The sequence below is a fragment of the Pleurodeles waltl genome, chromosome 4_1, assembly GCF_031143425.1.
Source record: "Pleurodeles waltl isolate 20211129_DDA chromosome 4_1, aPleWal1.hap1.20221129, whole genome shotgun sequence".
Classification (NCBI taxonomy): domain Eukaryota; kingdom Metazoa; phylum Chordata; class Amphibia; order Caudata; family Salamandridae; genus Pleurodeles; species Pleurodeles waltl.
The window spans coordinates 962295670-962309750 of NC_090442.1; positions in this window are offsets into that span (position 1 = coordinate 962295670).

The following is a 14081-nucleotide window of genomic DNA, read 5'->3' on the forward strand; positions in this document are numbered from 1 at the left end:
CGATACTGAGACGCAGAGTCCACACAAATTTAATGAAGGGTCTAAATTCAGAGGGGAATCTGTACGTGACACTTGTTGGTTGGCTTTATTTGAATATTTTAGTATACCTGCAGTGCAATACAGATTATGCTCCATAGGCGAGCTTAAAAGAAAATAGATCTCACCCATTCAAGGATTTGCTGGAACGTTTGCCTGGCACTAGAGTTAAACTTAAGCCTGATAAGGGGAGATCCTTGCTAAAACTTCAGGATGTTCAAATAAGATCCAGTATTGCAAAAATCATGTCGGATAAATAATTTACAAGAATAGTGTTGTCTTGAACATCTGGAATGAATCTTGCACCCTGGACCTATCCTAGGAATCCATGATTTCATGGTTAGCACGTGTGACTAGAAAACTGATAAGCATCCCTAGTATCAGGTATAAATATTATTTTCCTAAACTTCTACTGTTTTGCTTAAAACTCACAGCAGCTATGTAAAGCGCAGTTACTCCAAATCCTTTCAAATCCAACGCATTTAGGGCCAGATTTACAAGGCCCTAGTGCCTCCTTGCACAACACTAGTGTCATTTTGTTACGCTAATGTGGCTCAAGGAGGCAATTTCACTGCACCATGGCCCAGATGTAGCAAAGGGTTTGCGCCTCGCAAACGTCGAGAATCGCCGTTTGCGAGGCGCAAAAGCCTCTTTGCTATTCAGAAATGCATATTGCGAGTCGGTACCGACTCGCAATATGCATTTCAGAATCGCAAATAGGAAGGGGTGTTCCCTTCCTATTTGCGAGTCTGAGTGGTATGCAATACCATTTGCGACCGCGTACGCGGTCGCAAATGGTATCGCAGTTGCCATCCACTTCAAGTGGATGGTAACCCACTCGCAAATTGGAAGGGGTCCCCATGGGACCCCTTCCACTTTGTGAATGGACCCAAAAATATTTTTTCAGGGCAGGGAGTGGTCCCAGGGACCACTCCCTGCCCTGAAAAAATACCGAAACTAAAGGTTTCGTTTTTTTTTTTAAGTGCAGCTAGTTTTCCTTCAAGGAAAACGGGCTACACTTAAAAAAAAAAAAAACTACTTTATTGAAAGCAGTCACGAACATGGAGGTCTGCTGACGACAGCAGGCCTCCATGTTTGCGAGTGCCTATACTCGCTATGGGGCCGCAATTTGCGACCCACCTCATGAATATTCATGAGGTGGGTCACTGCGACCCCATAGCGAGTTGCAGTCGGTGTCTGAGACACCGTACTGCATACCAATTTGCGAGGTGCAAATTGCGAGTCGCATGGACTCGCACTTTGCACCTCGCAAATTGTTACGTTGCTACATCTGGCCCCATATTTACAGTGGCGCAATGCATGTCTGCATCAGGCATAATGTATGCAAGTGAGGGTTCCGGCATTAGAAGGTCCGCAAAAAAGGATGCAGTGAAATCTTCAAGATTTCACTGTGGCATTTTTGGCTCCATTTTAAATGCCTGCTCAAAGCAGGCGTTAAAGTGATGCACCCATTTTGAATAAAAATAGCTATTGGTATAACATGCGTCACAGTTCACCGTATTGTAAGTATGGCACACCCATGGTGTTGTCAGGTGGGGCAGGGGTGAAACACGCAAACTGGTGCATCAGCCCTTAGGTTTTTTATAGAGAATATGTTGGAGGACTACACTTCAATAAATGTGCCATTTTTCACTCTTTGCAATCTTCTGGATTAAGATACCACTGACATGTTTTAATAGGATAGGTTTCATTAAAACCTGTGCATAATTTCTTTAGAATCATGTATAATGTCAAGTGAAAGCAAAGACTCCAATCTTCATTCTTTGTTACACTTCTGGAAAATGTCGACTTTTTACAGGTCAATCTGGCTTTCACTTGTTCATTCTAGAAGTATAAGGAATGTGTGCTTTGTAACTGTGCCCATGTGGCAGATTGTTGACTAGATTATGTGGCTGTTGTTATAATGCAGTTTATGTGCTTGTGTAATAATAATGTACATGCATATTTAGATCCCGCCCCCAGTCTATTCCACCTGAATAACAGGTGGTCACTGGAGTGTGCACCAAGCACTAACCTATGTGTGAATCGTTTCATTGATACCATGACATGTCATGCCTTCCCTAAGAAGTAGTTGTCTGTGATTTCTGTGTGTCTTGCCCACCCCTCAGCCACATGGGTGCAGCCCTGTTGCCCCTGTAGTGGCTGTAGTTCATCATCAGATTCAGGTTCAAGGATGACATTGTGTAGTCCCCCTGCATTGCTATGTTGTGCAAAATGGCGCAGGTCACTATTATCTTGAGGCATGTATGTGGCCTGTAGAGAAGTGCACCTCCAGTGTTGTGGATGATCCTGAAGCAGGATTTGAGAATGCCAAATATCCGCTCAATAACTAAGGGGGTCATTACAACCCTGGCGGACGGTGTGAAAGGTGCGGTAATACCTCAAACAGGCCGGCGGACAAAAAAAGGGAATCATGACCGTGGCGGAAACCGCCAACATAGACATCCACTTTAACACTCCGACCGCCACGGCGGTACATACAAGCAGCACGGCGGTCACCGCCAACAGACAGGCGGGAGACAATGTACCGCCCACAGTATCACAACCCGTCAATCTGCCACCTTTTCTGAGGCAGATTCACCGTGGATAAAAACACGGCGGAAACAGCTTTTGCAATGGGAAAACGCTCACCTTCTACAAATCCCACGAGGAAGGAGGACACCATGGAGCCGGAATTACAATTCATACCTGCCCATGTCTTCCTGCTCATTTACCAACACCAGCAACGGCGGCGGTGAAGACAACGGTGAGTACTGCACCTACGACATAGGGGAGGGGGGAGGCAAAAGTCAGGGGGACACACACGAAACACCCCCACCCCCACCTTCGCACATTATAACACACAAAGCTATGCATTTCAAAACATCACAGTAACAACCCACAACCCCCCGGGAAGAATGCAAAGACCAAAGGAAATCAGTCAAAAAATTGTAATGTATCAAAATACAGTTACCAAATATATACAGATATATATATATATACACATTCAAAAGTATATACATTACGAGAAGCAGTGCAGGTATGCACATATCAATGTCCGTGCACCACTGGTCCAAAAATGCATGGGCGAGGCCCACAATAGATACCTGTACACAAACGGAGAGAACACTGCTGGGGCATCAGATCGAAATACAACAGGCACCTCAGGGGGAAGGGGGGGCACCTCAGCCGGATTACAGCACCACGCCAGATCCACAACGGGGCTCCATGCCCATTGATGTATCCTGGGGAGTGCAAAGCCACAGTCTCTCAAGTCTCTACAGTGGGCGGTTTGCCCACTGAACAATCCTGGGGAGTGCAAAGCCACAGTCTCTCAAGTCTCTACAGTGGGCGGGTTGCCCACTGGACAATCCTGGGGAGTGCAAAGCCACAGTCTCTCAAGTCTCTACAGTGGGCGGGTTGCCCACTGAACAATCCTGGGGAGTGCAAAGCCACAGTCTCTCAAGTCTCTACAGTGGGCGGGTTGCCCACTGAACAATCCTGGGGAGTGCAAAGCCACAGTCTCTCAAGTCTCTACAGTGGGTGGGTTGCCCACTGAACAAACGTCTCTCAAGTCTCTACAGTGGGTGGTTTGCCCACTGAACAATCCTGGGGAGTGCAAAGCCACAGTCTCTCAAGTGGATAACAGTCTCCACTGGTTCCCACACTGCATTAGGCTCCCCGTGACGGTTCCTGTTCCATCACAGTCCCAGCTGTACATGGGATAACGATGCTTGATGTGGCGGTGTTTCCTTGTTCAGCGGTGCTTTGCCATGGCGGTCTCTGATCTGTTCAGCGGTTCTCTGCCCTGTTCAGCGGTTCTCTGCCCTGTTCAGCGGTGCTTTGCCCTGTTCAGCGATATTCACCATGGCGGTGATTCCCTTGTTCAGCGGTGCTTTGCCATGGCGGTCTCTGCCCTGTTCAGTGGTTCTCTGCCCTGTTCAGCGGTGCTTTGCCCTGTTCAGCGGTCTTCACCATGGCGGTGATTCCCTTGTTCAGCGGTGCTTTGCCATGGCGGTCTCTGACCTGTGCATTGGTGTGTGGCATGACGGTCCCTCATTTTCCAGCGGGGCTGTGGCAGCCGGGGCCCTCCTGGGCACTGACTCCGGCGGTGGTCTCCTGACCTGTGACGATACTCCTGCCCTCCTGGGCAATGACTCTGGCGGTGGTCTCCTGACCAGTGACGATACTCCTGCCCTCCTGGGCACTGACTCCGGCGGTGGTCTCCTGACCAGTGATGATACTCCTGCCCTCCTGGGCAATGACTCTGACGGTGGTCTCCTGACCAGTGACAATACTCCTGCCCTCCTGGGCACTGACTCCGGCGGTGGTCTCCTGACCAGTGACGATACTCCTACCCTCCTGGGCACTGACTCCGGCGGTGGTCTCCTGACCACTGACGATACCCCTGCCCTCCTGGGCAATGAGTCTGGTGGTGGTCTCCTGACCAGTGACGATACTCCTGCCCTCCTGGGCACTGACTCCGCGGTGGTCTCCTGACCAGTGACGATACTCCTGCCCTCCTGGGCAATGACTCTGGCGGTGGTCTCCTGACCAGTGACGATACTCCTGCCCTCCTGGGCACTGACTCCGGCGGTGGTCTCCTGACCAGTGACGATACTCCTGCCCTCCTGGGCACTGACTCTGGCGGTGGTCTCCTGACCAGCAACGATACTCCTGCCCTCCTGGGCAATGACTCTGGCGGTGGTCTCCTGACCATTGACGACGGTGCTGGCGGTGGTGTCCCGGCCGCCGGGGAGGATGGCGCCCTTCTCCACCGTGCTGCTCTCACCAGACTGTGCAGACTTCCTCTGGCCCTTCACCACCTTTAGAGGAGTCACAGGTGACTCTGCAATCCCCCTGGGACCCTTGTGAGCAGTTTTGCCGCCAGGAGTCTTCACCCTGTCCCGTCGGCCACTTTCCAACTTGAGATGCTTTACAGGGGGTGGACTGGCAGTGCTTTGGCTCCGTGTCACACTGCCTGCCCTGGTGGCCGGTGCACTCACACACCTGTAAAACGCACCACTGGTACTGGAGTCTTTTTGGCTGAGACGCTACTACGGGACTTATGAATTGGAGTGGTGGGGATGGGGGCAGAGAAGTCAACGTTGCTGAGGGAGAGTTTATGACGAACACTTGGATGGATAGCTGGAGGGAGTCTGGGAGTGGAGGAAGAGGAGCTGGTTGTAGGAGGTGTCACTTTAGGTGTTTTGGGTGCAGGTGCAGGTACTGGAGGCTGTCGTGAGGTGGATGGATGTTGGGTGTGAGGGTGCCCGCGTTTGTGTACTTTGGGAGGGGGCATCACAGACACACTGGGAGTGGACATAGGGGACGTGTAAATGGGAGTGGGGGTGGTGAGCGCAGGTGAGCGGGGTGTGGTGCTGGGTGTTCTGGTGCGAGTCCTAGTGGCTGTAGATGTAGTTCATGCAGGTGAGAGTGTAGACAACACTGGGAGGGAGGAGGGAGACGATGAGGAGGGGGACACAGTGGAGGCAGTGGATGTTGCTGTGTCTGTATGTGTCTGATGCTTGTGTGAGTGCCTGTGGGATGTGTGGTGCCTATGTTTGCCTGAGCTACTTTTGTGTGTTGAGGTGTGTGCATGCTTGTCTGATGGTGTGCTTGGGATAGGCTGGGGTACAGGGGCTTGGGTCTGGGTGGAGGAAGTTGGAGGGGGGAGGCTAGACACAGGGACAATGGCTGCCATCAGTGCTGAGGCCAAACATTGCAGGGTTCGATGAAGGGCAGCCTGACCAGAATGAATGCCCTCCAGGAATGCATTACCGTGTTGCAACTCCCTTTCTACACCCTGGATGGCATTCACAATGGTAGACTGCCCAACAGTGAGTGACCTGAGGAGGTCAATGGCCTCCTCACTGAGGGCAGCAGGGGTGACAGGGGCAGGGGCTGAGGTGCCTGGGGCGAAGGTGATGCCCACCCTCCTGGGTGAGCGTGCACAGGGCGAACGCTGAGGGGCTGCTGGGAGGGCTATGCTGGTAGGGGAGGTGGCGGCTGTACCTGTAGAAGTGCGGGTCACAGATGGTGCCGCCACCACAAGGGAGTTCCCATCGGTGGAGGAGTCCGTGTCGCTGGTTGGGGATCCGGTGCCTGACGTGAAGTTCCCCTCGCCCTCCGTCCCACTGGGGCATTCTGAGTCTGTGGTGTGGCCCTCCATGGCCATGTGGGATGCAGCTCCAACGTGCTCCGGTGCCACTGTACCTCCACCTGATGATGCTGATGCACAAAAGAACAGGGAGAGCAGAGAAAGGGGGGGGGGGGACGACAGAAGAAAGACAGGTTGAGTGCATGGCTTACCGCTACCGTTGCCGGACAATACAGACACAGCAGCCCCCTGCACTACGCCGTGCTCCTGGCCTCTACAGATGCAACTCCTGGGATATGGCCTACATCGCTATGGTGGACATCTGCACACATGGATGCCACAGGGGCATATATACCTGTACTTGGCACTCTACTGCGGTGGGGTGGAGTGTCACATGGCCTGCATTACGGAGGGGCCTAGCCTATGTAAGTCGCCCTGGCCTAGGGAAACCGACAGCCCTCCTCCCACACCTAGACCCCTCAACTGCGCGCAAAGTCCCCAGAATGAGGGTGTACTCACCCCCTTGTGTCTGCTGTGATGCCCTCAAGCGCCCATCCAACTCAGGGTAGGCCCCCACCAGGATCCGGAACATCAGGGGGGTCATGGGGCGACGGGCACCCCTCCCACGTTGGGAGGCCATCCCCAGCTGAGCCTCCGCCGTCTTCTTGCTCCAGCGGCGAATGTCCTCCCATCTTTTCCGGCAGTGGGTGCCCTGTCTCTGGTGGACCCCCAGGGTCTGGACGTCCTTGGCGATGGCACGGCAAATGTCCTTCTTCTGGTGGACGCTGACCTACATGACATGCACAGGAGAAGAAGAGAAGTCATTACCAACTGCACCGTCGAAGTGAGTGGCCCCCATCCCTGCCCTTGCCATGTGACACATGCATTCACAGTCCTTCAAGTTCACTGCACTCTGCCCCCTTCCCTCTTACAACCAGCCCTCTCCACCCAGGCATAGCCCATACAACGTGCTCCCTGTGTACTTACCTGTTGGTCTGGAGGACCGTAGAGTAGCGTGTACTGGGGAAGGACCCCGTCCACGAGCTTCTCCAACTCCTTAGCAGTGAAGGCAGGGGCCCTTTCCCCAGACGCAGCAGCCATTGTCTCTTCCAGACCGAGGTCACAGCAGCGCTTGCAGTGTAGGTCCTCTCCCGTCGAAGATCAGGTATCAAGTGATTGAACAGATAGAAAATGGTGGTCACGTCCGCGGCGGTGCGTATCATCACCGCCGGCGCACTTTATCATTGGCTCCTGGGACCTATAGGGTCCAATGTTAACCAATGCAGCTTTGAACCGCAGTCTTCGACCGCCTACCGCGACGGTGTACAACGCCAGCGCAGTTACCTCACATCCCATTGTCCCAGTTTAGAGGTCAGGCAGCCGCCATTTCAGGGGCCCACATGCCTTAATTTGCAACTGCGTCACACATACCTAGGACTACACTCGACACACATACAGGAAGATTTTTGTCTTTGCTGTCGTGTTCAGTGTATCTGTGGGTACATACCTGGGATTTTGTTGACTCTGTGGTCGCTGTTGTCCTTCCTAGGCACCGTCAGCTTGGACATTTGAAAGAGATGGAGGAATCCTCCGGTGTACCGACCGCTGGTGGACCTGTTGACAATGGACGAGCGACATTTACTCATCACCTACAGGTTTGACCGTGCCACTATCCAGGAACTATGTACCCAGTTTGAGCCAGACCTGATGTCACCAATCCGCCATCCCACAGGAATCCCCCCTCAAGTGCAGGTGCTGTCAGTGCTCCATTTCCTTGCAAGTGGATTGTTTCAGACAACAGTGGCCATGGCATCAGGGATGTCCCAGCCTATGTTTTCCAACGTGTTGTCCAGAGTGTTGTCTGCCCTGCTGAAACACGTAAGGAGCTACATCGTTTTCCCTCAGGTGGAGGATTTGGCTACAGTGAAAGGTGACTTCTATGCCCTTGGACATTTCCCCAACATCATAGGTGCTATTGATGGGACCCATGTAGCTCTGGTCCCCACCCACAGGAGTGAACAGGTGTACAGGAACCGGAAGAGTTATCATTCCATGAATGTACAGATGGTATGTTTGGCAGACCAGTACATCTCGCAGGTAAATGCTATGTTCCCTGGCTCAGTGCATGACGCCCACATCCTGTGCAATAGCAGCATCCCTTATATGATGGGAAAACTCCAGAGGCACCGGGTGTGGCTATTGGGGGACTCTGGTTACCCCAACCTGTCATGGCTATTGACCCCAGTGAGGAATCCCAGGACCAAGGCAGAGGAACGCTACAATGAGGCCCATGGGCGAACTAGAAGGGTGATCGAACGCACCTTCGGCCTCTTGAAGGCCAGGTTCAGGTGTCTGCATATGACAGGTGGTTCCCTATTGTACTCACCGAAGAAGGTGTGCCAGATCATCATCGCCTGCTCGATGCTTCACAATCTTGCTTTGCGACGCCAGGTGCCTTTTCTGCAGGAGGATGGTCCAGATGGCGGTGTTGTGGCAGCTGTGGAGCCTGTGGACAGTGATGAGGAGGACGCTGAGGAAGAAGACATAGACAACAGGGAGTCAGTCATACAGCAATATTTCCAGTGACACACAGGTGAGAACAGTTTTCTTTTTACCATTACATTCACTTTCACACTTCTACCTCTATCCTGTCTGTCAGTTCATAGCAGTATTTGGTCACTGAGTTGTACCTTTCCATTACGGTTTCACAGGTGTGGTTGGGAACGTGTGTCATCTGCTTGCATTCTTCAAGGACTTGTGATGTGTGTCATAGGTATGTTGGCTTTACAATTGCAAATGCATGTTGACACTGTCATTGATTATACATATTTACCAAATCACAGACTGACTCCAGATTGTTTTGTGGTTCAAGGGTGTTTATTTCAGTGCTAAAAAATGGAGGGGGGTAGTGATATGGTGATGGGGGACGGTGGAGGAATGTCCATGGCAGAGTCCAGTCCATTAGTCACACAGGTGCACTGCCCATATGGGCATAGGAAGTGCAGATGGGGCAGTTCCAATCGGGACAGGGTAACAAAGTGAGACAGTGGGAGGACAATCAGGGTGGTCTCATTTCCTGGTGGGGGTCTTCCATCTTGCTCTGTCCTGTTCCTGGATCTCAGGGACCGCTTGCGGGGTGGTTGTCCGTCTGCAGGGGGTGGGGTGCTGGTGTGGTGGTCCTGTGGCGGGGCATCCTGTCCACTAGCGCCGGCGGAGGTGGTGGGCAGTTCATCATCCATGCTAGTGTCAGGGGCCCCTTGGAGTGCCACGGTGTCCCTCATGGTCTTTTGTATGTCCTTCAGCACCCCTACGATGGTGCCCAGGGCGGAGCTGATGGTTCTGAGCTCCTCCCTGAACCCCAAATACAGTTCGTCCTGCAGGCGCTGGGTCTCCTGAAACTTGGCCAGGACCGTCGCCATCATCTCCTGGGAGTGGTGGTAGGCTCCCATGATGGAGGAGAGGCCCTCGTGGAGGGTGGGTTCCCTTGGCCTGTCCGCCCCCTATCGCACAGCAGCCCTCCCAGTTCCCCTGTGTTCCTGTGCCTCCGTCCCCTGGACTGTGTGCACACTACCACTGCCCCCAGGTCCCTGTTGTTGTTGGGGTGGTGGGTTATCCTGGGTTCCCTGTAGTGGTGGACACACCGCTGATTGACGTGTCCTGGGTAGGGAGGTATGGGCCCGCTGGGTGGGTGCTGTGCTGGTGTTACCAGAGGGTGGAAGGTCAGTGTTGGGCTGTGCCTGTGCAAGGGGAACCGACTGTCCCGAGGCCCACGATGGTCCGGGCTGGTCATCAGGATCCAGTAGGGCAGAGCTGCTGTCGTCACTGTGGGCCTCTTTTGTGGGTGGAGTGGAGTTGTCTGGACCCTCCGGTGTGGTGATGTTCCGTAGTGGTCCTGCAGGGATATAAGAGCATTATTATTGCATGTATGTTTGTAATGGGGTGCAATGGGTGGGTGTTTGTGTACCCCAGTGCAAGCATTCCTGTGTGTGGGTTTGTGTGATGATGGCTAGGGGTTTGTTATGGGTATGTGCAGTGAGCATGCTTTGGTGAGGGGTGACCATGCTTTGTTTTTGCATGCGGGGCTTGGTGTTGGGATGGGTGGTTTGTGTTATGAGTACATTAGTGAGGAGTTGGAGTGATAAGGGAGGGGGTGAGGGTGGGGTTGTGGGATGGCATGCAGGTAGGGTGGGGGATATGATAGTTGAGATTTAACTTACCAGTGTCCATTCCTCCACCGACTCCTCCAAGGCCCTCTGGATGCATGATGGTCAAGACTTGCTCCTCCCATGTTGTTAGTTGTGGGGGAGGAGGTGGGGGTCCTCCGCCAGTCCGCTGTACCGCGATGTTGTGCCTGGATACCACAGAACGCACCTTCCCCCGTAGGTCGTTCCACCTCTTCCTGATGTCCTCCCGATTTCTTGGATGCTGTCCCACAGCGTTGACCCTGTCCACGATTCTTAGCCATAGCTCCATCTTCCTGGCTATGGATGTGTGCTGCACCTGTGAGCCAAATAGCTGTCGCTCTTACCCGTAGGATTTCCTCCACCATGACCCTGAGCTCCTCCTCGGAAAACCGGGGGTGTCTTTGGCGTGACATGAGGTGGTGTGGGTGATGTGTGGGGTGGTGTAAGTGTTGATGTGTGTGGTGATGTGTAGTGGTGTGTGGTGTTTTGTGCGTGTGATGTTGTATGGGTGATGGTGTTGTGTGCCTCTGTGTGGTGGGGTTCTCAGTTGCTGTGCTCTCTGTCTATCTGGCTTTCGTCTCTGATTTTTGGTCGTAGGGGTTTTTGGGTGATGTGGGTGTGTGTTTTATATTGTGTTGGGTGTGTGGGAGTGGTGTTTGTATGTGTATCAGGTGTGTGTATTTTGAATTATCCAATGTGGCGGTGTTTTGGAGATGTGTGTGTATTTTGAGCGCGGTGGTGTGTACCGCCAATGGAATACCGCAGTTGAAAGACCGCCGCGTGGATTCGTGGGTCGTGATAGCATGGGCGTGTTTCTGTTGGCGTGACGGTGGAGGTTTTGTTTTCGCCAGTTTATCACTGACCTTTGGTGTGGCGGTCTTGTGTGGGTGTCTGAATTTCGGCGGATTCCGAAATGTGTGTCATAATAGCTGTGGTGGAATTCTGCGTCCGCAGCGGTGTTTTGGCAGTCTTCTGCACGGCGGTTAGCGCCTTTTACCGCCAATGTTGTAATGAGGGCCTAAGTGTTTTGCTTTGTGTGTCCTCTTGTACCGTCTCTCACTTGCTGTCCAGAGGTCAGGTAAGGTGTGAGGATCCATTGGTGTAAGCCATATGCACTGGCACCTTTGGCACATGAGTGGGAAAAACATTGGGTCAGTTGACACATACACTCTTAGCCAGTGCTTGCAATGGTTATGGAGTGAACTTACCAAGCATAAAACCATCTCCAAATTCCACCTGTGCCAGTTGTTTGTATATTCCACTGTGGCGGAATTTGAATGAGTCGTTACTTCCTGGGTACCTTGCCACTAGGTCAGTGATGACACAGGCGACATCGCACACGACCTGCACATCCATAAAATGTGTGCTTTTCCTATTCTTGTATATATATATATATTTTTTTTGAGGCAGAAGAGGGGCATCTGCCAATATATATTCCATCCACACAGCCAATGATATTTGGGAACTGTGCCATCCTATAGAAATTGAGTTTTGTCTGCTGCAGTGTTTGGTGGGTATTTGGAAAATACATGTATGTATTGGTTCAGCTTTGCTACCATTACATCAATTAACTTGTGAAGGAACCTTGATAATGTGCTCTGTGACACCCCCGCCACTGCTATGACTGACTGGTTCCTCCCTGATGCAAGGAGATGCAGGTAACATAATACCTGCACATGAGGTGGTATTGGGTTGCTCTGCATTGTGGGGGCCTGTCGCTGAGCCCTATATCAGCTATAAGGTCAAGAATGACCTGGCAAGACAGACTGTACCTGGCCATTATCTCTTCCTCTGTCAGGTTAGACAGGGTGATCCTCACCCTAGAAATCCTCTCCTGTCTCCTCCTTCTCCTGTCCCTCAGAGCCTGGATCCTCATCTGCCTCACTAGGATGTATAATGCCACCATTGTGAGAGAGCCAGATGCATTTTGGGACTCCTTTTATAGTTTGCACATGGTTACCCCTGGGTCAGGTCAGTGGTAATTGCATTTCTTTGTTCAGTCACAAATTTTGAGTTCTTAATACATGCAGTTGTAAATCGTAAATAAGGAATCAGTAATTGCAAATCCCTAATTTAGCAATTTCTTAATTGCAATTCCTACAGCGTAGGAATCACATTTTACAACTGGGTGTTGGGCGGCCAGAAATAGTGATAAGGTCCAATAAGAAATACAAAATCATTTCGTACATCTGGGCCCCAGTGTCCAGAGTTATTGAAGAATAAGGAGAAGGAGGTGACATTTCTGTCAGGCTCCTGTATTTTAGCTTGAGCATTTGTAATTGCTTGTCAGAATGCTTTTTTTAAGGACTGGAACACAGACTCAGTTCAAAAGTCTGTTGTTTTGAGAATGCCTTTCAAGGGTGATAGACTGTTTGGTTCAGAGGTGGAGGAGAAATTATATAAGATATTTAAGGACTGGAAACATTATCTTTCTTTTCACAGACAGAACCGTCTCAGAGTTCCTACCAACATAAAGGTAAAACCTTCTGACAGCCTCCTTGAAGACTGCAAAATGTACATCAGGGGTCGGGGTTCCAAGGCAGATCTTCTTCTCTTAAGTTCAAAAGGAAGATGAAATATGATCTATAGAGCTCTAATCAGCCCTCCTGACTATTAAGAAATGGAGAAAACAGATGGTTTCATTTTTGAGGATGGTGGCAGAATGGCTTCCTAAAGGCATGGCAGTCAACAACTTCAGGCAGATGGGTTCTAAAAATAGTTCAGAGGGGTTACAAAATCGAGCTTGACTCTTCTTCAGTTTGCTCAGGGACCATTCATACTCCCACATGAAAAGCAATAGCATTGAAGAAAGGCATTCCTTCATTCAGTCAGAAAGAGGCCATTATTCCCGTCTCAAAGAGGAGGAGTAGAAAGAAACATACTCAATTGTGTTTCTTGTTCTCAAGATGGAAGAGGATTTTTGAATTGTCATGGACTGTAAGGTCTTGAAATGTTTTTGGAAACAATACCCATCAAGATGGAAACACTTCAGAAGATCATGTCTCCAATTGAATCAAATTTCTTCCTTTTTACTCTCAACTTAATGGGTGCCTACCTATATGTTCCAATTTACAATCCGCATCAACAGTTCCAGCTGTTTGTGTTTGGGGTAAACAGTGGCAATACAAGTCTCCCATTTGGGGTTCTGGTCATCCTTTATGGTATTCCCAAAGGTGGTGGCACTGCTGGTGGGCCACCCTCATCTCAAGGGGTTGTCAATATTCCCATACCTCTACATCTGGTTGGTCGAAACACTGTCAGTACCTACTTTGGAGCAGCATCTCCCCTTGAACATTGCTACACGAAGTCATCATGGGTTTCTGGTAAATCTCCTGAAGTACCAACTTTTTTCTCCCTTAACTCTTCAGTTCATTTGGGCAAGATTCCATATTTGACTGGGTGAAATATTTCTCCAAATGGACAGGACTGTTAGCATTCAGAGTTTGCTAAGAGATCTACCTTTGAGCAAGGAGGTCACCCTTTTCCAAACAGATAGAGATACAGGGCCAAATGGCAGCATCAGTATTTATGGGAACATGGCCAAGGCTACATCCGAGGCCACTGCTGTGTCATCCTCAACACGATCAAGCCCTGTCTGTCAGGAGTATGAATTATGTAATTCTTGTCTCCTTAGAAATCAAGCACAACCTGCAGTGGTGGATGACCTTGAACAAACTCTGCAAGGGAGTAGTGATGTGTCCAGACCCTCTGATGGTTTTGACAATGGATGGGACTTTATTGGGCTAGAAGGCTTCACTGGG